Here is a 15,557-nt window from a genome sequence, read left to right on the forward strand (position 1 = left end):
TTCTCCATAGTAGCACTTCTGAATTCAGGTTTGTCATTTATTTGGGTCAGATATGGTGAGTGGCAAATGCCAATAGGAGGATGAAGTAATATGGCATCCGTGACTTAAGGCATTATGTGCAAAGGGAAATTCAACCATCTTTATGCCAAGGAGACTCATAAAAATCCTGTGATATTTAAGCCTGTCAGCACCTTCTCCATTCTCTGCCCCTTCAGGCACATCAGCCACCCAATGAGTAAAAATTCCATAGCCTGCATTTCCCTGTCATGACAGGCTTAGTATCCAAACACTAGTCACAATCGATCTTACTAATTTATTATTCTTCTCATTTCTGCTGGTCTCTGTTTATTTCTTAATTTAAGTATTATAAAATCATTGAATCCAATAGTTAATTCTTATTTGTTTAATGGTAGTCATGCCACTGTACTCTCCAAGCAGCTATAGACATGCAGAGGATATTACTAGGTGTCGTATTAGAAAATGTGTTTTCTAAACTGTATTTGTGAACCTCATTGTATTCTCAAATAATAAAATAGTATGAGATTTTGTTCATGGAGATGACTGATTAGAAGCAAATATTACACACATTGTGTGTGTGTGTGTGTGTGTGTGAGAGAGAGAGAGAGAGAGAGAGAGAGAGATGTTGAGATAAAAGAGGGCCGAACCCCACTTTCCGGAGGCACTACTGAAGCACTTGCCCTCCAAGTTCATGGCCTCATTATCTCTCCCTTCCTCTCTCTATCTCTAGCCTCTCCTTGCTCTGGTTTATCTTGCACACCTCTGCCACGATGCCCTTTCTAAAATGCAAATTCGATCTTGTTTCTCTGCTGCTCAAGGTCTTTCAGGATAAAACAACACTTTCTCATCGGGTTTCCAACCTAACTTTAGCCATCTCTGGTTTATAAGCTCCTCTCTGGCCAGACAGGGCTCCCTGTGCTTTCCAGAACACTGCTAATCTCTGGTGTTTGCCCATGCTATTGTTCTGCCTGACCCTTGGTGCTGCACTGTTGATCACTTCATCCTTGGTGCAACCGTGGCGCTTGCTTCTGTGAATTGCAATGATTTGTATCCTGTCCTCCTCTGTCCCTTCCATTAGAGTATATGCTTCTTGGATGAAAGCCCTCTGTATTTATACTTCTATCCTCAGGGTCTAGGGCATAGTAAATGATCTTTAATTTTTTAAAAATGACTGATTTAAATGCTTGCAAATGTTTTCTGGATAAATAAAATAAGCTGTCTAATATAGGTCACTAGACAAAAACATCTCAGAAAAAAAATTATTTTCAGAAAATATATACCAAAAAAAAAAAAAAAAGAAAGAAAAGAAAACATATACCAGCTGGTGATGGGCATGGTCTAATCTCTATGAACAGCTTCTTCTACAGCTGATTTGTATTTTGATCTTGAAAATGTTCCCTTTGCCATCTCTGAGTTAAGGGACTGGAGCTCCTGGAATGGACTCCCTTTTAGAAGGCTAAATAATAGAGGAAAATGCTACAGTATTCCTCTTTGCCCATTCTTGTTTTTCACCAGACGACTAATAGTTCTTGAGTAAATAATATATTTAGTTCTGGGGATGGGAAAATGTCTTTACACCTCACTTAGCTACAGGCACATGCGAGGTCAAGATTGCTTAACAAAAGAGTGAAGGGACAGGCAGAATCCCAGGGAGGAGGTAGCTTTTATTCATGAGCAGGAAGAAATAAGGGTACGTACATCTCCTGCCCCTTTCTCCTTTACCAATACCATAGAAAACCCTGTTTGATGGCGGGTCTAGAAATGAGGTGAGAGGCATCAAGGAGGTGAGATGTCAGGAAGAACAATAGAGCTGGAGGCGAGTGGATCACAGTGTCTCACAGAGAGTCCTCTTGAAGGGCAGGAGCTCTATGGCCAAGTCCAGGCCATGTGTAACAAGATAATAACTTGAGGACTTTTTATTCTTATGGTAGAGAAACTCACAAAAGAATCTTTCAAGTTAACCCCCCACACACAAAGGTCACCTCCGTGGTGGATAATCTCATAGTGTTAAGAACATCATAGTTTTAGTCTAAAGCATTGGCAGAAAAAAAATGGGAGGGGGTGGCCAATCCATTTAGAAGCTTGGTGCAATAAGGTTTTCAAGATTCACAACTTTGGTCTTATAAGCAATTCTTTGGTAGTCTTAAAGGACAGCCTCACCTAGAGCTGCTAAGCTTTGTATGAAATAAAGATAGAAAAGTAATCCTAGGGAAAGATGTTACCTGGCAGGTTAGAAGAAGCCAACACAGAAGACGTAAGGATTACGCATAGCCCCTTTAAAGAACAAGGGTTTCACCCTCTAGTTTCTTCTTTGGTTTAACTAATCCACAAAAAAATGAAAAGATGTCTGCTTCTCCCTTGTACCTTGAGTAAATCATTTTCCCTCTCAATATCAGTAAAATCCCAGCACGAAACAAATGAATTTGAATTTAAAATAACACCATGAACCAGCACGGGGTCAGCTGCTGACACGATGGTGTAGGGGTGCTGATGCTGAACTTGCTGATAATGCTGTCACTTGGTGTATGTGTTGACATTGAGACTGATGAGGGGGCAGGCTTGGATATATCAAAGAGGCTGGCAATAATAAAAAGTAACAGGAGCACATAAGAGAGTAGAGGAAAAGCTACAAACACCACAGCTATACAGTCACATAGGGCATAGGCTTCTTACATTTTTGACCCGGTAGAGTTATTGAATGCTGATACGAGGCATACGTGCACGTAGAGATGAGGAACAAATTGGAGATGGCAAGAAATTCACCTTGCTCACCTCTAAAACTCCAACAAAAGGAATTAAAAGGCTGGGGCTCACGGCTTATTAAAGATACTATATTGAAAAGGATTGGCCTTAGTCACTAAGGGACTTGCCTGAAAACCGTGCCTAGTAGCGGGGTCGTAGGGCTCAAGAAGAGGGGAAATGTACAGTGATCTTAGATTATAAATACAGGCTTTTGCATATTAATAGATATTGATTATTTTCAGTATGGAAAATTCTCAACAACTCAAAAATCTTATTTAGAATTTAAAACATATAGGAAAGGGGCTTTGGCCGAGGTTTACTTTCCGACCTTTAATGAGAGTAGAAGGAAAGCAGATGCTTGAAATATTTAAAAGGACAAATTGTTTTCAAACATCCCAAGACCCTATGTAGTCATTCTCATTAAAAAAAAAAGTGTATGCTGATTGCAAATAACTTTTAACCATTTATTATTGAACATGCTATAACAATCTCTTTGGGAAAAGAATTTAAATGGTGCCTTATTTTGAGATGGTATCAAGTCCTGAAAATGCTATTGCTTTATTTTGATTCAATTTTATATTAGAACATTTAATTGGTGTAGACAGGTTTCTCTTAATTGGTTTAAGATGCTGTGATTTTGCTCTTTACTTAAGAAACAGTTCGTAGATTTTATAATTTTTTTCTAGAATTTTTGCAAGCCTGTAAGTAGGAGGAGCTCTATTAAAATATTAAGACCGTCAAGGACTCAATGGTATTTTTTTTCTCTTTCTCTGTAAAGAAAAACAAAAAGAGACTCTAATAAATGGAGAGTTTGTGTCTGGTGCTTTAAAATAACCAGGAGTTATAAAGAACGTTCACTATTCGTCTGATAAAGGTAGACCTTCCCAAGGTGTGTGTCCTAGTATCGTCAAGCATGTTGGAATCCCCACAGAATGTTTGCTTTCAAATATTTTATGTGGATACAGAGAATCATTATTTTTGCTTCCATGAGGAAAAAGTGCATCAAAGTTATAACCATAACAACAAAGGCAAAAACTATTTAATTGACAATTTCTCCTGTGCCAGTCCACTCCTTTCCATTTGTATGTTACATTAAATAGCTCTTCATGACTAGACTATTAAAATGACTGCATTGGCCTTTTGGTGCCCCATTCCTAAATGATCTTCAAGCGTCACCATCATATCATTGCCCTGCTCAGAAGCCTTCCGAGGCCTGAATTCCTCAGCCCACTTAGAGAGCAAGCCCTTGGGTACACTGGGTCCTCTTCGTTTTGTGCCTACTGCCCCCAACATAGTTCACTCAGTCAGGAGTACTGCTCACTGCCCTTGACACAATGCTCCCATTTCTCTCCATACCTTAGGACTGCGTCAGGACAAATACACACATATACTCTCTCTCTCTCTTTCTCTCTCTCTCTCTCTCTCTCTCTCTCTATGATTTATCCTTAAAAGGAAGATGAGTATTGGATGAAGGGAACAATATAAGACACATGAGATCTCACAAGATCTCAGATTATTTTTATGGTTTTGTTGGGAGAAGGATAAAGAGAGCTAGGAAACCTATCTTTGGCTACAAGAAGAAAACTCGTGTGTGTGTGTGTGTGTGTGTGTGTGTGTGTGTGTGTGAGTGAGTGAAAGGATTGTGTTCATTGAAAAGTTTCTGGAGAAAAACAGTAAAATATGTGTTCATAATTATTCAAAATTCTCATCTTTAATATTTTTACGTTATTCACTCTCTTGAGTCAGATTAGGGACATACTCAAAGAAAGCTAACTAGTAGGCTGGACTGATGCTCTTTGTCTAAATTATAAAAATAGATACTCCCTGAGGTTCATCAACTGCATCATTCTTTGGTAGCAGGAACTGAATATCTTGATTTCTCATCTGGCCATTAATAATACATATGTCCACCATTGCGTCTTAGCCCCCACATGGCCAGATTGCATATGGCTGGGCTGCTGAGGAAGTTCACAGGATGGGAGTTAGCTACAGACAGCAGGGGGCCAAGAGAAGGGAGGCACTGAGAAAGAGCATCTTGGCCTGGTATCACAAAAGCAGGATGGCATTTTAGTATGAGTTACATTGGCCTATTTTATTTCTCACCCCTGCTACTACTACTTCGTTAAAAAAAGAAGGCAAGTTATTTACTCAATGGATCAGATTTTTCTTTGAAGAAGGATCCTAACTCTTTTGAATTTGGGCTGTTGGGAGTTAGGTACCTTAATATGAGATAATTTAAAGTTATTAATTTCCTACATTGAAAGAAATTCTGAAAATGTCCACATTCTTTAATCTTCTCTACAACCGATTGTCCTCCAACTGCACCGAATATATCAAAGGACTTAGCTTCTTTCTCCTTTTGACCCAGGACCTCTCTCTTTCAAAAAATCTTGATAATCATTGACCTCAATGAAGAATGTTAACTTTAAACTCATTCTAGATGTTTCGAAAAAAAAAAAAAAGATCATTTGAAGATAAGTGCAATGTAAATTCTTTTTAACTCCCTGTCACTCAGCTTTTAGGGAACAACAACAACAACAAAAATTTAAAAAAAAAATTAATCTAGAGTAATGGGAGGGGGGAAAAAAAAAGGATGCATTGGTGAGAACGGTGGGAATTTTTAACCAGAAAGTAGACCCCACCGTGTATTCCTGGGAGTGGACTCTTTAATGGGATTTTAAGTATTTTTTTAAACAAATACCGTACGTATAAGGAATTAAGTAACCAAAGAGAGAATTTAGACCTAAGCAGACATAACAAGCCGCAGTGAATTCATCAGAACTTTCACATAAGCCTTTGTGGGCAGTTGGCCAGGCCCCGCGCATTATCTGCGGGGCTCACTGAGTCACTGTCGCTAATGGAATTTAGCCCCCTGTTTGTTGTTGCCATGGCGATGCGCTATTCGGAGGCATGTCATGTTCACAGATCAGTTGCCGCAGCACCCTCGCAGACACACAAGTGCTCTCAGCTTTTGACCATCAACAGGAATTCACTCCGCAGTCAGTCTGTCGGGAAGGAAGTCGCTACGGTGAAGGAGCACCAGAGCTGGGAAGACCAGCCCTTCCTTCTTCCTTTGTCACTGCGACGCTATTATCATTAAAATAACCTTGAATTTTCATGAATTCACTCATTCACAAACACTGTCAAAGAAGGTGCAAGAGTTCAAGAGAACCCAGAGGGTCAAAGAGAGGACTAGTTTTAAATCTGTGCCTATTGAACCTGGAAATGACATCGACTGTTAGATATAATCTTATTCTTACCATAGCAAATCAAATCGTGCTGACTGGCACCAACATCCAAGGCGATTCAGCACCATGAAAGGTGACTGGGAGCAAAGGGGTCATATCCTTTGTGGCACTGCTCTGAGAAATAGACACAGACATGTGTGGGAATATTCTACAAAGAATAGATTTCTCCCCAAAGTAGAAAACAAATCCTGCCAGCAATCTATAAAGGGAGTGGGTATTCTATGCTATAGATATATTCAGATTTCAAACCAAAGGTATAATTACGAGGCTTTTAAGATCTAAAATGTTAGAACAAGTCACAGGTATTGTGCAAGATGTTCTCATGTGTATATAAGAATTGATCAAGGGTAAGGCAAGGTGCATTTTGAGAAAGGTATTTTTCCTGGTTGGAAATACGCTTTTTATTAAATTAGGGATAATTTTCACGAAGCGTGAAATACGCGAGTAAATCAGGCACATTGGAAAACACTTCTGTAATCGTTTATCTGTGTTGTTCAATACAGAGTCCGGGGTTAATTATGGCAATCCAGCTTCACATCTCCTCGGGATTCTCTTTTATGTGGGGGCCGTGCTGCTGGTCCAGAACGTGGGCATCTGGAGACAGTAATAACACTGCACCATGCTGCTCAGGGAATCACAGCGGAACTTGGTTCTAGGGGTAGAAACATGAAATCAGAACCAAGACTTCCTGAATTAGGAAATCAGTCCTGCTGGTTACTCTGTGTGTGTGGGGGGGGTGGGTGTGTGTGTGTCTGTGTGTGGAATGGGTGCATTGGCATTGGGTGCAGGGAGGTAGGGAAAAAGGACTTCTTAATCATATTTGTTTCTCTCCTGGTCCAGCAGTTCAAGGACAGTGTTTTGTGGAATTCGATGAGAATTTAAGGTTGCACAACCCTGTTTTCCTGCAGATCCCTGAACTGAGGTTAATCAGAGAGCAAGCCTGCGGGGTGGCAGCCCGTATCACTCACGCTGTGTTTAAGAATGATATGGTGAAGCTTTGTCCTCTGCCTATCTGGGCCATGTGGTCCAAGAAAGGGATGCTTATTGAAAAAACAGACAGTAGAGTCATCCCATTATGGCTATGATTATGTGAACTTCAAAGAAATGATATTGAATACCTCAGTGGGAGCATAAACACTTAACATTAATATTAACAAAACTGTAGACAATTAAAAACGGCTTGGCAGACTTCTTTCTTCCATGAAACTTAGACAGTAGAACCTTACAACCCTAGGAATGCTTACTCTGCTTTAGAGAAAGACAAATCCAAGGATAACTAAGTCTCTCACACATCAAATGCTGCTTTAATTTTTAATGCACTACTAAATTATCAGATTAGATGACATGTGCGTTAGTCTCAGATGTCACTTTCACTGTATCCTGTAATCTTTAATGCCGAGGCCACTGAAATATAGGCAAATGGTCCTAAAATGAAGAAAAAAGCAAAAGAAGAAACACATGAGAAATGAAAAGATAAAGGAATTTCGAAAGGTTCAGTCACCTAAGAAAGGCCAGGAAGGGTTGAAAGATACAGGACTAGGACAGTATGGGTAGGAAGAAAAACCAAGGGAGTCTACCTTGCTAATATCATACAAAGGGATACAAAGGAAAAGGATGGTCATGTGGATGTAACTTATTGAATCCATGTCAGGTGAGAGTCCTACATCCATAGGAAAGCTTTCCTTAGGCACTCCCATATCCTGAATCCTGAATCAGTATCACTTTTAAGAAATAAAAAGAAACAAAAATCACCTGTTTTAAAGACTGAGAATTAAGGGAAAAAAGTGACTTTTTTTTTTTTTTTTTTTTTGTCTTCACAACCCTTCATTTTTGGACTGAAGAAAGCTCATTAAGTAGGTATGAGGTGGGGGTGACCACTACCATCTACCACGTCCATGGTTACCCTAGGGGCCACCATGGAGCCCAAGCTCCAGAGCAGCTCTGGAAAAACATTCAGGCTGGCTTTGTCACCCAGGACTGAGGGGGCTCACGTTCCTGGGGCCATGTGAAAACCACAAGTGCTAGATGAGAGTCATTTCACGTCTCTCTTCCTCACCATCCACATTTCCTGAGTAACAACCCAATGCCCAAGCCTTGCCATGGTTTTATCACTCAGGATCACTCACTTACACAAATACGTGGGTGGTGGGTAGGATGGTAGGGTCATTATTAGATCCACATCTAATATTAGTCATAATCTGTTTACACAAAGAGTGTCCTAAATCAAGACCAGCCACGTAAGTTGCAGGGCCCCTTACAAAATGAAAATACAGGGCCTCTTGTTCAAAATAAATAAATAGGGAAAATAATTTTTTTGCTTCTGTGGCCAATCCCTCTCCTTCTGTCTCTTTCTTAATCTGTCATGGTCATTTTTTATTTGGTATTCCAAACCATGCTCCCTTGGACACAGAGACAACTTCAGGGTGAAAACAGCCCCCATAGCTGCTTGGGGTCCCACACTCCACACACCTGGGCCCCTGCTGGGGCAGAAGGCAGGGGAGCAGGGGAGTGGGCAGCTGAGAACCCACCCTGGGGAGATGGGACCGCACAGGAGGAGAGACTCCAAGGCTCCAGCAGATGCTACATTATCCCATTCTCCTTATGAAAACACAAAAATCAGAGATAATTATGACGAATTTCAAGATGACGTCCCCAGAGCATTAAACCAAGTGTGGTTCCTTTTCCGTGTGACTTTACTGAAGGAAGCTGGCCCCTGCTTCTAATGCAAACAACCCTATGTAGTTTTGGGTTAGTTTTCAGGATTCAGATGTTTCTCTTCACGTATTGAGAAATAACAAGAACAAATAAATGCAATATTCTTCATTAAAATGGATTTGGGGGACTGTGTTGGCTGTTTCAAGTTTCCTAATTTTTTCCTCTGCTAACACACACTGAAATATATTTAAAGACATAAATCATATACTTATGATGTATGCTCTGGTGGAGGTACAATGTTTAGAACACACAGTTCTTCAAATTATCCAGATGCCATGATGTTTTCAAACCAGTTAGAGCTTCATGTGGGATCACCTGTCAGCAGCCACGTGGCCAGGCACGGCTCTTTATCCTTTATTGTTCAGATCAATTTTCCACTACAGCCAGCAATTTTTAAAAAGTTGTCAAAATAATTGTTCCTTGATAATATCTACCAGCAGCATTTATGCTCTCAACACAAATTAATAGAAGCCATTGGGGAGGCCTCTCTTAGCTGGAGTGTCATTGCATGAACTGAGTTGCTGAGAGCCACAAAGCAGAGCAAACATTGTGTGTGGTTAGCCCAAGAATGAAATCTCATAACAGGAAATAAAAATAAAATCAAACCTGTTAGAGGTTACAAGCAAGAGGCAGTGCATGTTTTCCCACACTCAATCCAATTACTTGATTGTCCCCGGATTTTTAAAAATTTCATCTCCTTATAAATGCTTTCTCATAGTCATTTGGTACCAGCATATTTATGTTCACTTTTATCCAACACAGGCTGCAAATATGCCCTTCACTTGACCCAGTCTATTAATTTTGAAATGCCTACAGCCAAAGCTGACAGCAGAAGGAAATCTTTCGGGGTTGTAGCTCCAAACTGTTGGAATAAGCTACCTGCTTCAGTAAAAATGCACAGCCACATGACTTCTGTTTCAGGAAATTTTTTTTTTTTAAAGATTTTATTTATTTATTTGAGAGAGAGAGAGTGTGAGAGGGGGGAGGGTCAGAGGGAGAAGCAGACTCCCTGTTGAGCAGGGAGCCCGATGTGGGACTCGATCCCAGGACTCCAGGATCATGACCTGAGCCGAAGGCAGTTGCTTAACCAACTGAGCCACCCAGGGGCCCTGTTTCAGGAAATGTTAAACTTTCTGTAAGAGGGTGGAAAAGAGTTTTAGAAGAAAATGAACGAAACTAATTTCTCAATTGTTTAGGTGTGAAGTCTGAATGTGCTTTGCTTGTCCTCTATTTATGTGTACAAAATAATTATGCTAATACAAATGTTGGCCCTAGATTTCTTACTTAGAGTAGACATTTTGTAATTTATTGTCCTAATATATATTTCTGATAAACTTTCATTTCATCCAGATACACCAGAATTTCCCCTGGGGACTGTTGTCCTTACCCTCAAGAATTGAGGGTAAATTTGAATGTCTATCACATTTCATAATTAATCTTAAAGCCCACAGGGTCTATAAAGACATATTTTCTTAACTCTAGTCCTGATATTTAGCTCCCATCTTTCACTTTATCCTGTGTCCTGTAGAATACTGCTCTCGAAACCAAGTCATGTCCCCCACATTTGCTACAAGTCTGATCTTCCACATTTTATACCAGTAAAGAAATAAAGCCTCGATGGGTCTCATCCAAATGAAGTGTCTCCAAACCAAAGGCAAACCTATCACTAAACTCAGCAGGGGTCTGTGCATCTGGTGTTGTTTGCTTTCTACTTTCCCAAGGTAGCAGCTCCTTCGTCTACCTTTCTACCATTGCAATTTATTCTTTTGGATCTTGAAGATATTTTGGCCTTAGGAGCTTCTATTGAAAGAAATATCCATAAGCTCTCCACATCTTTTATAATAATTCCCCATATTCTGGACATAGTGCTAGATATTGTTCAAAACTTAGCTGGAAATAATAGTCAAACAAAACAGTTATCCTGAATTTGAGGAGGATGAAGGAAGCTACGGGGGAGGGGGAAAGAGGTACAAAGGTGTCAGAAACAATTGTACTTAGCATGGACATAGTTCTTGGTAGTTTCCAAACGTCCTGGTTTGGCTTTTTCCAACCCAGATTCCCTACAGGCTCCCCAAGTCTGCGCTTCTTGGTTCAGTTCACTCAGCAAGTCCTGTTGCTGGCAAGGCATTCCCACAGTGGGCTCTGAAGGACAGTCATAGTCCTCTAAGTTGCCGTGTAACATAAAGGATCAATGCTCCCAAAACTCTGGGGAGAATCAAAAGGTGTATCTCTCTCTTAGCGATTCCCATTTTAAGGACCGCCAAATCTTGCTGCAAGAATCTTGTTTAAATGTGTTTAACAGGTTTTCCTAAGGTGATTTGACTCCAGAGCCCTTGCATCAAGCCACAACCAGGCAACCAACTTGGGGGACGCTGCTCTTTGGGTAAAAGGGCATGTGCACGACACGGAGGTGACAACCCACCCTCCCGACTGGCCTCATCTTCCACACCCCTCCTCTTTGCACTTTGCCCTTCAAGCAACACGGAAATGCTATCCTCTGATCACACCGTTAGCTAGGGTCCACTGACACTGCTCCGCCAAACCACATTTTCTACCTGGAATATTCTGTCCCCACTCCTTGTTTCTGCCTCTTCAAGGCTCGCCTGGCTTAGAGATCCTCTGGTTCTTCCTGACAAGCTTTTGAGTAAGACTCCCTGTGTTTGAATACTGGCTCTACTATTTACTAGCTGCGTGACCTTGGGCAGGTCACTTGACATCTTTGCCCCTCAATATCTTCATCTGCAAAAGAAGAGTAAAAACCAATACCTACCTCATGGGTTTGTCCAGAGGATTGAATTATGAATCCATATGAAGAGCCTAGAGCAGGACCCTTCACATAGTAAGTGCTCAGTGAGTGTCCTGAATGCTGTGATTTTCCTATGCATGTCTCTGTCATTGCACACTGTGTTATCATTATCATGTTGTGTGATCTTTTTTTTTTTTTAAGATTTTATTTATTTATTTGACAGAGAGAGGTAGAGGCACAGCGAGAGAGGGAACACAAGCAGGGGGAGTAGGAAAGAGAGAAGCAGGCTTCCCACCAAGCAGGGAGCCCGATGCGGGGCTCGATCCCAGGACCCTGGGATCATGACCGGAGCTGAAGGCAGTCGCTTAACCAACTGAGCCACCCAGGCGCCTCACGTTGTGTGATCTCTTTATGCATCTCTGTTCACCATCAAATTATATGTAGCTTGAACATTGGGGCTGTAGATTGTTCATTTTTTTTCTATCCCTAGTGGTTAGCACATAGTAGGCATTCAATAAGCACCAAATAATGAATTTAATAAACTTGTGGGAAGTTAAACTTAATGAAATATATTAGATCTATAGTCCAGGTAAATTTACAATATTCCATAATGCTAGAAAATCTCAGCTATTGATGCTGTGGCAAGCTATCTGTTTGTAGTCTGCTTATAGTAAGACTAACACCATAGGACATGTTTGGTCCACCAGCATTTGGTCTAGAATGTTAAGTGCCAATATGAGGAAGCTGATGTCCTCACAAATTGCAGGAGGAGTTTAAAAATAATGTATCAGACAATTTCTCTGGTCTCTTTCATTGAAAAAAGTCTGTGGTCCTATGATTGATGAGCCAGGACAGAACAGAATAGAAAACTGAACAGAGTCATTTTGTAGATGTCCTTCCACTTTGTGATAAGATGGTAGCAGTGAGGATCGCTTTATTTATTGGCTTCCTTAATTGCGAATAATATGTTGTAAAAGAAAAAGGGAAAATAATAAAATACTTATTTTCAGTCCTTTGAAGTTTCCCGGGTTTCAAATATTTCTTGTACTTTTTAAAAAAAAAATATTGTATTAAATTATTTTTCAGTTGGGCATTTATTTATTAGAATTTTTCCAGGGGGGCCTGGATGGCTCCTGTCAGTTAAGCCTCTGCCTTCAGCTCAGGTCACAACCCCGGGGTCCTAGGATAGAGCCTGGAGTCAGGTTCTCTGCTCAGCAGGGAGTCCGCTTCTCTCTCTCCCTCTGCTGCTCCCCCTGCTTGTGCTCTCGCTCTCTGTCAAATAAATAAAAAATATTTTAAAAAAATTTTTTTCAGCTTTATTGTGGTATAACTGACAAAATTGTATATAGTTAAAGTATAAATGTGATTATTTGACATGCATATTTTGTGAAATGTTTACCACAATCAGGTTAATTAACATGTCTATCAACTCACCATGATTAACTTTTTGTTTGTTTTTGTTGAGAACAGTTAAGGTCTACTGTCTTAGTAAATTTCAAGTACACAACATATTATTAGTTAAAGTCACCATGGTGTACATTAGGTCTCCAAAGCTTATTTTGTTATGACTGAAGGCTTGTACCCTTTGCCTGGCATCTCCCTGCATCTCCCAAACCCCAGTCCCTGGTAATCGTTATTCTACTCTCTATTTCTATGAATTTGACTTTTTTTTTTTTAGATTCCATGTCTAAGTGAGATATAATATCTGTCTTTCTCTGGATATTTTCACTTGGCTTAATATCCTTAAGATTCATCCATGTTGGGGCGCCTGGGTGGCTCAGTTGGTTAAGCGACCGCCTTCAGCTCAGGTCATGATCCTGGAGTCCCGGGATCGAGTCCCGCATCAGGCTCCCTGCTCAGCAGGGAGTCTGCTTCTCCCTCTGATCCTCCTCCCTCTCATACTCTCTATCTCTCATTCTTTCTATCTCAAATAAATAAATAAAATCTTAAAAAAAAAAAGATTCATCCATGTTGTTGTAAATGACAGGATTTCCTTCGTTCCCATGGCTGAATAACATATATATATATATATATTACACACACACACACATCTTCTTTATCCATTCATCCTTCAATGGACAATTTGTTTCCATATCTTAGCTGTTGTAAATAATGCTGCAATGAACATGGGGGTGCAGATTATCTTTGTGATACTGATTTTGCTTCCTTTGTATATATACCCAGAAGTGGAATCCCTGGATCATATGGTAGATCTGTTTTTTATTTTTTTGAGGAAGATTCCATACTTTTTTTCCATATTGGTTGCTCCAATTTATGTTTTCATCAACAGTGTACAAAGGTTCCCTTTTCTACAATTTTTTGCCAATATTTGTTATCTGTTGTCTTCTCTAAAAGCCATTCTAACAGATGTGAAGTAATATGTCATTGTGGTGTTGATTTGCATTTCCCCAGTGATTTCATATACCTTATGGTCATTTGCATATCTTCTTTGGAAAAATGTCTATTCAAGACCTTGGCCCGTTTTTAAATTGGGTTGTTTGTCTTCTTGCCATTGAGTTATATAAGTTTCTTACATATTTTGAGTATTAACCCTTGATCACATGTATGGTTTGCAAATATTTTCTCCCATTCCATATGTTGCATTTTCATTTTGTTGATTGCTTCCTTTGCTGTGCAGAAGTTTTTTTTTTTTTCTTTGATGAAACCCTACTTTTTTTTCTACTTTGTGGCCTATGCTTATGGTGTTACACCAAAAAAAAAAAAAAATCAATCAATCAATCAATCAATGCCAAGATAATTGTTAAGGAGATTTTCCCCTATGTTTTCTTCTAGGAGTTTTAAGGTTTCAGTTCTTATATGTAAGCCTTTGATCCATTTTGAGTTATTTTTTGTAAATGGTGTAAAATAGGGGCCCAGTTTCATCCTTCTGCATGTGATTATTCAGTTTTCCTAACACTGTTAATTGGAGAGACTATCCTCTCCCCAATGTATATTCTCGGTGCCCTTGTCAATGTTCATTTTACTGTTTATGTGTTGGTTTATATCTAGGCTCTTTGTCATATTCCATTGGTCTATGTGTCTGTTTTTATGCCAGTACCATACTGTTTTCATTATTATAGCTTTGGGATTATAGTTTAAAATCAGAGTGTGTGATACCACCAGCTTTATTCTGCTTTCTCAAGATGATTTGGCTTTTAAGACTGTTTCAGAAATTTGTTTTTCCATTTCTATGAAAATATACCAATGGGATTTTGAGAGAGATTGCTTTGAAACCATAGATTACTTTGGCCATGATGGACATTTTACCAATATTAATTCTTCCCATCCAGAAACATAGGATATCTTTCCATTTATTTGTGTCTTCCTCAATTTCTTTCATCAGTGTGTTATGGTTTATGAAAGGTGAAACACCTTTCATCAGGTGTTTCATCTCCTTAGTTAAATTTATAGCTAAGTATTTTATTCTTTGTGATGTTATGGTAAAGGGGATTGTTTTTATAGTTTCTCCTCTGGATAGTTTGTTCTAAGCGTATAGAGACACAACTGATTTTTGTACACTGATTTTGTATCCTACAACTTTTCTGCTTTTCTTGATTAGTTCCAATAGTGTTTTGGTGAAGTTATTAGCTTTTTTATATAGAAGAATATGTCATCTGTAAACAGAGACAATTTTACTTCTCCCTTTATAATTTGGGTGCCTTATTTTTTTCTTGACCAACTCTCTGGCTAGGACTTCCAATACTCTGAGTAGAAGTGGTGACAGTGGACATCCTTGTCTTATTCCTCATCTAAACACTGAGTGTGATGTTAACTGTAGACTTGTCATGTATGTCCTGTATTATGTTGAGGTACATTCTCTATATATCTAATTTGTTGAGAGATTCTATCATGAAAGTACACTTAATTTTGTTAAATGCTTTTTCTGCATCTATTGGGATGATTATGTGATGTTCATTCTTTGTTCTGTTAATGTGTGTATCATGTTTATTGAATTTCATATGTAAAAACACCCTTGTGTCCTAGGAATAAATCTCACTTAATCACAGGGTATGGTCCTTTTACTGTGCTGTTGAAATCTGTTTGCTAGTATTTTGTTGAGAATTTTTAAATTATTCATTGGAGATACT

The sequence above is a fragment of the Neomonachus schauinslandi genome, chromosome 10, assembly GCF_002201575.2.
Source record: "Neomonachus schauinslandi chromosome 10, ASM220157v2, whole genome shotgun sequence".
NCBI classification, from domain to species: Eukaryota; Metazoa; Chordata; class Mammalia; order Carnivora; family Phocidae; genus Neomonachus; species Neomonachus schauinslandi.